The sequence below is a fragment of the Triticum urartu genome, chromosome 7, assembly GCF_003073215.2.
Source record: "Triticum urartu cultivar G1812 chromosome 7, Tu2.1, whole genome shotgun sequence".
Taxonomy (NCBI): Eukaryota; Viridiplantae; Streptophyta; class Magnoliopsida; order Poales; family Poaceae; genus Triticum; species Triticum urartu.
Genome location: NC_053028.1, coordinates 45,252,374 through 45,261,484, shown reverse-complemented (window position 1 = coordinate 45,261,484; position 9,111 = coordinate 45,252,374). Strand labels below are relative to the sequence as shown.

General features: G+C 40.6%; 1 long non-coding RNA gene across 3 annotated transcripts; it reads left to right on the top strand.

Moving 5' to 3' along the window:
• Window positions 1-4,346: 4,346 nt before the first annotated feature.
• On the top strand, window positions 4,347-8,740 carry LOC125522691. Of its 3 annotated transcripts, none has more exons than XR_007289931.1 (6): window positions 4,347-4,795; window positions 5,150-5,291; window positions 5,915-6,050; window positions 7,524-8,080; window positions 8,218-8,328; window positions 8,418-8,740. It is a non-coding gene; the product is annotated as an uncharacterized LOC125522691 (long non-coding RNA). The 3 variants fall into 3 exon arrangements; XR_007289930.1 differs by having other exon boundaries at window positions 4,348-4,795; window positions 8,223-8,328; XR_007289929.1 differs by having other exon boundaries at window positions 7,524-8,328.
• The last annotated feature ends 371 nt before the right edge of the window (window positions 8,741-9,111 follow it).

The following is a 9,111-nucleotide window of genomic DNA, read 5'->3' as shown; positions in this document are numbered from 1 at the left end:
TGCAAACTTCGCCGGTGCATCCAAACCCCGTGATATGATACGCTCTTTCACACATAAACATCCTTATATCTTCCTTAAAACATATCTTTCTTAAAACAACCACCATACCTACCTATTATGGCATTTCCATAGCCATTCCGAGATATATTGCCATGCAACTTTCCACCATTTCGTTTATCATGACACATTCATCATTGTCATATTGCTTAGCATGATCATATAGTTGACATAGTATTTGTGGCAAATCCACCGTTCATAATTCTTTCATACATGTCACTGTTGGTTCATTGCATATCCCGGTACACCGCCGGAGGCATTCATATAGAGTCATATCTTGTTCTAAGTATCGAGTTGTAATCATTGAGTTGTAAATAAATAGAAGTGTGATGATCATCATTAATAGAGCATTATCCCAAAAAAGGCCAAAAAAAAGAAAGGCCAAAAAAGGGGACAATGCTACTATCCTTTTTCCGCTTGTGCTTCAAAGTAGCACCAGAATCTTCATGATAGAGAGTCTTTTGTCTTGTTACTTTCATATACTAGTGGGAATTTTTCATTATAGAACTTGGCTTGTATATTCCAACAATGGGCCTCCTCAAGTGCCCTAGGTCTTCGTGAGCAAGCAAGTTGGATGCACACCCACTTAGTTTCTTTTGTTGATCTTTCATACCTTTATAGCTCTAGTGCATCCGTTGCATGGCAATCCCTACTCCTTGCATTAACATCAATCGATGGGCATCTCCATAGCCCATTGATTAGCCTCGTTGATGTGAGACTATCTCCTTTTTTATCTTCTCCACATAACCCTCATCATCATATTCCATTCCACCCATAATGCTATATCCATGGCTCGCGCTCATATATTGCGTGAAAGTTTATAGGTTTGAGATTACTAAAGTATGAAACAATTGCTTGGCTTGTCATCGGGGTTGTGCATGATGAGATCATTCTTGTGTGATGAAAATGGAGCATGACTAAACTATATGATTTTGTAGGGATGAACTTTTTTTGGCCATGTTATTTTGAGAGGACATATTTGCTTAGTTAGTATGCTTGAAGTATTATTATTTTTATGTCAACATGAACTTTTATCTTGAATCTTTCGAATCTGAATATTCATACCACAATTAAGAAGAATTACATTAAAATTATGCCAAGTAGCACTCCGCATCAAAAATTCTGTTATTATCATTTACCTACTTGAGGACGAGCAGGAATTAAGCTTGGGGATGCTTGATACGTCTCCAACGTATCTATAAATTTTGATTGCTCCATGCTATATTATCTACTGTTTTGGACATTATTGGGCTTTATTATCCACTTTTATATTATTTTTGGGAATAACCTATTAACCGGAGGCCCAGCCCAGAATTGCTGTTTTTTTGCCTATTTCAGGGTTTCGAAGAAAAGGAATATCAAACGGAGTCCAAACGGAATGAAACCTTCGGGAACGTGATTTTCTCACCGAACATGATCCAGGAGACTTGGACCCTACGTCAAGAAATAAAGGAGGAGGCCATGAGGTAGGGGGGCACGCCTACCCCCCAGGGGCGCCCTCCACCCTCGTGGGCCTCCTGTTGCTCCACCGATGTACTCCTTCCTCCTATATATACCTACGTACCCCCAAACGATCAGATACGGAGCCAAAATCCTAATTCCACCACCGCAACTTTCTGTATCCACGAGATCCCATCTTGGGGCCTGTTCTGGAGCTCCGTCGGAGGGGGTATCCATCACGGAGGGCTTCTACATCATCACCATAGCCCCTCTGATGAAGTGTGAGTAGTTCACCTCAGACCTACGGGTCCATAGTTATTAGCTAGATGCTTCTTCTCTCTTTTTGAATCTCAATACAATGTTCTCCCCCTCTCTTGTGGAGAACTATTCGATGTAATCTTCTTTTTGCGGTGTGTTTGTTTAGACCGATGAATTGTGGGTTTATGATCAAGTCTATCTATGAACAATATTTGAATCTTCTCTGAATTCTTTTATGTATGATTGGTTATCTTTGCAAGTCTCTTCGAATTATCAGTTCAGTTTGGCCTACTAGATTGATCTTTCTTGCAATGGGAGAAGTGTTTAGCTTTGGGTTCAATCTTGCGGTGTCCTTTCACAGTGACAGTAGGGGAAGCAAGGCACGTACTGTATTGTTGCCATCGAGGATAACAAGATGGGGTTTTCATCATATTGCATGAGTTTATCCCTCTACATCATGTCATCTTGCTTAAGGCGTTACTCTGTTTTCATTAACTTAATACTCTAGATGCATGCTGGATAGCGGTCGATGAGTGGAGTAATAGTAGTAGATGCAGGCAGGAGTCGGTCTACTTGTTTCGGACGTGATGCCTATATACATGATCATACCTAAATATTCTCATAACTGTGCTCAATTCTGTCAATTGCTCAACAGTAATTCGTTCACCCACCGTAGAATACTTATGCTCTTGAGAGAAGCCACTAGTGAAACCTATGGCCCCCGGGTCTATCTTCATCATATTAATCTTCCAATACTTAGTTATTTCCTTTGCTTTTTTACTTTGCTTTTATTTTACTTTGCGTCTTTATCATAAAAATACAAAAAATATTATCTTATCATATCTATCAGATCTCACTCTCGTAAGTGGAAGTGTAGGGATTGACAACCCCTTATCGCGTTGGTTGCGAGGATTTATTTGTTTTGTGCAGGTACGAGGGACTCGCGCGTAGCCTCCTACTGGATTGATACCTTGGTTCTCAAAAACTGAGGGAAATACTTACACTACTTTGCTGCATCATCCCTTCCTCTTCGGGGAAAACCAACGCAGTGCTCAAGAGGTAGCAAGGTCTGCTAGAGATGCTCTAAAGCCTATCTCTCCCACCCTGAAACTAATTTTCGATCCCCAGTTCTACCGTTTTGCCCACTCCTTTTTCTCACCTCCCCCCACGTGGCGTTCATGGGCCGACGTTTTAAGAGGTCTGCTAGAGATGCTCTAAAATCTTGACACCCCTGTTTTTTTCTTCTGTTTCTGTTCTTTCGTTCTTTAATTTAATTTGATATTTCCAAATTTTAAAAGGTTGCGAGAATTGAAAAAAAATGTTTGTGAATTCTCATATTTTTTTGGGAAATTATAAAATTTTCACAGTTTCAAAAAATGTTGAGTATTATACAAAGTTGTTCAAAGTTATTAAAAGAAATCACAATTTAGAAAAAAATGTCGGAAAACAAAATCATGATCATGATTTTGAAAAAATGATGGCATATTCAATCATATTCATGAATCTGAAAAATGTCCATGAAATTTTAGAAAATATTGATAATTTTTTTTTGCAAATTTCAGAAAAATTTCCCCAATTTTTAAAAAGTTCATCAATTGAAAAATGTTTACTGAATCCAAAAAGGTTCATGAATTCGAAAACCATTCATCCATTTTCAAAAAAAATCGTCTAAACAAAAAATGTGTTTATGAATTTTTTTAAAATGGCAAATTTTTAGAAATTTTTAGCGAGTAAAAAATGTTCATGAATTCTAAAACTATTCATGCATTTCAGAAAATGTTTGTCTAACCAAAAAAGATGTTCGTAAATTTTAAAAAATAGATAATTTTTCAAAAAATATTTGTCGATTCAAAAAAATGTTTGCCGATTCAAAAGTCTTTTGTGTCTAGGATTTGATTAGTTTATGAAAAGTCTTTAAATGTCTAGGCATTGGGAGTAGTTCGTAGTTCATGGGATTTGTTTTTAATGTTTTAAACATTCCCTTGCGCGACACAATTACAAGTGTGTCGTGTAGTGGCAAGCTCATTGTCATGGGATTTAACACGTCGAATGCATTGCGATTGCGTGGACATCGCGTCCATCATCACCTAGGGTGGGAAGAAAGTTAAGTGGCAACATGGTGAGCCGAAGTGTTAAAATAGAGAACGCTCATATTTCGAGGATTGAGTCATACTCATTTGACTACCATGTAAATTTTTTGTCTTTCGTAGCAACACACGGGCATATTTGCTAGTAATATCTAGTCGGGACCCTAGCCACAGGCGGCGAGCAACTGGTAAAAAACAACGGCCTTAACTAAAGAATGTGTTTCAAAGTTGCACTTGATTCATAACAGAATTTTACATAGAGAATTCACCACTCCTATACCTGATCTTCTTGATCACCGAGGCACATACAGAAGCTGCCCCCTTCCTGATATTTGATACCGGCGTTTTGTGATGCATGCCATATTTTGGACGATGCAATGTCTTGTCCGCCCTGGCCAATCCAAAACAATAAGGTGTGCATTAAGGCTGCTCGCTCGCGTGATCCACCTGTCCCGATTTTACTGTGCCGAATTTTTTTAACCGGAAGGTGGAAACGCAATGCTGAAGGGGCGCTCGCTCGCGTGAGACAGAACGCCCAGCCCCCCGTTCCCCTTTCCCCTCCTCGATTCCTCTTCCCCTCCCTATCCCTCTTCCTCGTTTACCGCCGCCACCACTAGCCGGAGCCCTCCGCCATAGCCGCCGCCACCAGCGCCCTCCCCAAAAGCCTGCAACCCACTCCTCTCTCCTCCGCTCACCTTATTCCCACCAACGGCGAGCTCCTCCCCAAAGCCATGGTGTGAGCGAGGAGGCGACAGGTCCGGAGACTACCTCCTGGATCAGGAGGAGAAAGAGAAGCCTAGGGGCAAAATTATGCGTCTTAGCAGTGGCTCGAGCGATGTAGGACGGTGACGAGCGAGCGGCTTCTACAGGCGGTGGGAGCGGTGGTGGGCATGGCTTGGGGACCTGCGCTTGCGTCAACCGACGGCGAGCACGGCTGCTGCCAACCAGCCAAGGTAAGCTTGCCCCAACCCTTCCCTCTCTCCCTCTCTTTTCCCATCTATGCTCTCTCCCTATTGCATCCTCTCCCAGGTCTTGGATTCGCAAAGTGATACATCCCTGGATCAATTTAAGCTCTTGCAATCTCCAATCAGTTAAGGTGGTCATTCATGCTACCCGGATCTTATCTCTTCATGTCGTAAAAAATAATCTTGTGCACTATAATGCCATGAACATCTCGGAATATTTACATTTGTTGTAGCCGGTGCTTAATTTTCCCCCACATATTTGTAACTGAAGCCCACCCATACATACTCATGTATCTGACGGTTTGTGGGGATTGAATCGGGATTGGGTTTGGTCTACTGCAGATGAGTCACATGGCGACGCTCGAGAAGGTGATGTCTGGCAGGGATCAACACACTCTTTGCCACCCAGTACGGCCTGCCCATGGTTGATGGCAAGGGCAGGTGCATTGGGTTGTCTCCAAGAAGCACAAGGCCAGGGCATTGGGTCAGTGCTATACTTCATATTCCTAACATCTACTACATCCTGCAATTACTTGCAGTTGCTACTTGCAACTCGTATGATCTCTCTTACTAGGTAAATGAAAATTTATTGTTGAAGAAGCAAATATTATGCCAAGTAGAAGCATACAGCCCGAACAAGGTCCTAGAGCGGTGTTGCCAAGACGCCGGAGCGGAGGCTGGGGAGGCCAGGGCTAGCGGTTGTCGAACAAGAGTTTTTTAATTTCAGACCATTTTTATTTTGAGTTGCTTCTATCTAGCTGGATTTGTGGAATCTAAGTGTTCTCCAAATTGTGCTTTTTGATCATTACATTAAATTTTGTATCACCGCTTTCAAAGTTGGGCCTTGTTCATTGCAAGGGAAAGAGGTCTCTTGCACAGCCCCAAATACATCACAAGTAGACCGTAGGTTAGGTTAATTATCTCACATGTTGTCTTGCTCTCTGCATACTTTAGTTTTTAGATGAATTTCACTAATTGTGCATACACTTTATTTAGCAACCCATGTGGATGTATATCCCAATTCTTTCTTTATTTTGTATGCTTTTCCATCTTATAAAATTGCAACTTATGTTTCTTTTTGGGAACAATATGTTGGTCTTATACCAGGTAACCCGGTGCAACTGCTGTTCCCCAATGAGTTCTTTGTCATAGAATGACCTTTTGGTAGCAGTACTGAATAATAAAAAAATTGTTGCTGTTTGCGCGTCTCCGTCGTCCCTCACTCTTGCGTTTCTTTCAATCGGTAAGATGTCCCCTTCTTCCTCTTAATCATTTTCTCAATTAAGTTCTAATTTGCATTGTTGTCAATTAAATGCCTATTGATCTGACAAATAATGGTTTGAAAGTGAGTCAATAATCAATAGAATCATCAGCACAAACATGTTAATGAGAATTTTTTGATGCTTGATTAGCCCGCTAAAGGTAAAAGAAATTAAAAAAAGTTGTTCGGAGTGAGAGGTTTGATTGCTTGCTTGGAACCTTACTCTTTTTTTAGGTAGTAGAGATAGGCATATTTGCAACTTATCTTCACTGAGGAAATGTTGGCTTGTTCTCATCACTGGACCTTGTCTTTATAGCTGTCCTGCATTCTTGAATTTTATGGTGCTTGCAATGGAAATCCTGGGAAACCAGGCGCTGGTGTAATAATAAGGCATTTGGATGGATCTGTGGTATATATGTACACCAACAGTTACTATGCTGGTATTTTTCTTAGTGGTTAGTTACTTTAACTGAAGATTGCTCAACTACGAGAGTGTTTGGGTATTGCAACGAATAATGGTGTTGAATGTCGTGCATTGCTGCTGGAGTTAACATATGCTGCTAAGAAGGCATTCAAATATGTTTGTGGTCAAATCAAAAGAGGTCGAATTGCTTCTGCTTTTATTTTGTATTATTTTATCATCATGGTCCTCAGTTTATCCTCGCCAAGAGAAAGTTTTATGCTGCATCTGTTAACACATTTATATATAGGTTAAGGTGCCCCACAGCCTATTATTTTATTTGTGCAAGGAATAATTGGATAACAGTCTTAATTTATAGAAAATCTGGTGAAACTAATCAGAGCTCTTTGAAGAGTTTCTCGAGTTGCTGGAGGCTTTATTAGCGTTCAGTTTTCTTATCTTAGCATAAGTAACACACTTAAATTTCGGGAGCCGGTCCAAGATCTCTGGTGTGCTAGGAATGATAACATGGTTGACTTGTGCAAGAAATTTAAGGAAATGAAGGGAAACTTTCTTCAGTTTCAAATCAACCATGTTTTCGGGGTAGCTATCCTATCTTTTCATTACCTTGTGATCTGATTCAAACTTGCTTGTACCAGCCAGTTTGGGGATCTGTTATGAAAGCTTGGTGCATGCTTGTGCTCTTGTACAAAAGCCTACACTTGACTGAATGACTTGTGATTTGGCTCGGATCATGCATGAGAGTGCAAACTTTTTATCCTTGTTTGGTTTAGCCTGATTTGTGCTCTCCACATTTATTTCTATGAACGTCACAGCGGGTGGAACGTTGTTGCTTGCCTGCGCGCTATGTATCAGTCGGCGCTACTCGATTTGTTGCTATTTAGGTCGTTGTAGGAATTAACTAGCTACTTTCTTGTAATCTATGGCAACGACATGACTGTAGCATATAGAATGGGGCTGGTTCATGGAACTCGGGAGGACACAATTTTTGGTATATGAGCATAATAAGTTACTTAATTATGATAATGTTGCAGACTGGGCACGACGGTGGGTGAGGCGGGATAGGTGGCACTGGGGCGCAGTGGAGTGGCTAGGCGAGAATGTCTCGGCAGGGGACGGCGACCATCGCATCCGCTGATATGTTCACCATCATCATTTATATGTAATCTCAAAAACAAAGAAATGCATCCAGATCTTGCAGGTTACACCAGGTTCTGTAGCTATTATTATATCTGTAATTTCTACCTTTCATGTAATTTATCACCATTTAATTACTATATGTGATAGATATTTCTCTACTTATTTTTATCTTATATGATGTGTTGTTCTACCTACGTATGTTGCATTCAGAGTACCGTTAGTTCTTGTATGCTTGCATCTTTGATTGCGTAGACATGCAGAGTGTCCTTTAAATTTCTGTTATTATAGTTGGGAGGGTTACTCCTCATTCTGGAGCCCCAAGTCAGATTGATAGATTTTATATATGTAAACATTGATGACCATATCAGTACCTTTGCCACTATCTCTCTTTTGTTTGTGTATTCCTACAGCCTGATCAGCTTCAAATACCTACTCTGACAGACAATTCACGGTAAACTCGATTATTAACATCCCTATTCATTGCATTAATTATTTATTTCTAGAGATTTCTTTCTCATAGCTGTTATATTCTTCCTTGCCCATAAATTATTATTTTGTTTAATGATATCAAGCATTCTTATCTGGTAGATCAGGCTAGTGACAATGGCCATCTGGATGAGCAGGGGCATGATCTTTACAATGAAGCACAAAGTTTGTCAGACATTCTTGATAAAGAGTCGATATATCTAACTATCTAAGGTGTGCCTGATTATACTGAATGTTGTTCCCTTGCTTCCTTGACATATATATGGTTTTCTTTAACATCTCATCTCCATGTCGTGTGATAGCTACCGTTTATGAAGTTACAAGATGGTGAAAATATGCAGAATGATATTTCAGTGGATGAAGTGCTAGAAGAACCAGGAAGTTACTAGCATCAAAAGGAAAAGAGAGCAAGGGGATCTCAAACGTGTAAAATCATATTGCCCAGTTAGAGATTCCTAGGAGTTGTTTGTGCTATTTTTTTAAGATTACATTGGTGAGTCGCTTTTTTCTTTTCTCTCTAAGGGTATGTTTCAATATGCAGCCTTTTGCTGTATCAACATTTTTTGTAATCTTTCTATTTCTGTATATTTATGAGACCATTTATTTCATTCTACAATTATGCTCCTGTCTTTGATCCAGCAACATACTACTTTCAATAGTATTACATAGTTATCAATTGACATGTGTTAACCAGATTAAGAAAGGTACTGAAAAGGTCGCCAACCTACCAGGCACCGCACAGATTCCACTCAGGAGGCGCGGTAGGGCCGCGCCCCAACTGCTAGTTTCATTGCAATATTGGAGTACATCATTGCCGAGCAGATCAGCAGAAGACCATCACGACGAGGGCAAGCGTCTAGCGCTCCAGAGAATTGTCCCTAAACTGCTAATCGGCATCGGCATCGGCATCGGCATCGTGACCACCTGCTGCCGGCACATGGGGCAGCTCTCCTTGGCCTTGAGCCACGGCTCCACGCACCGTCCATGGAAGCGGTG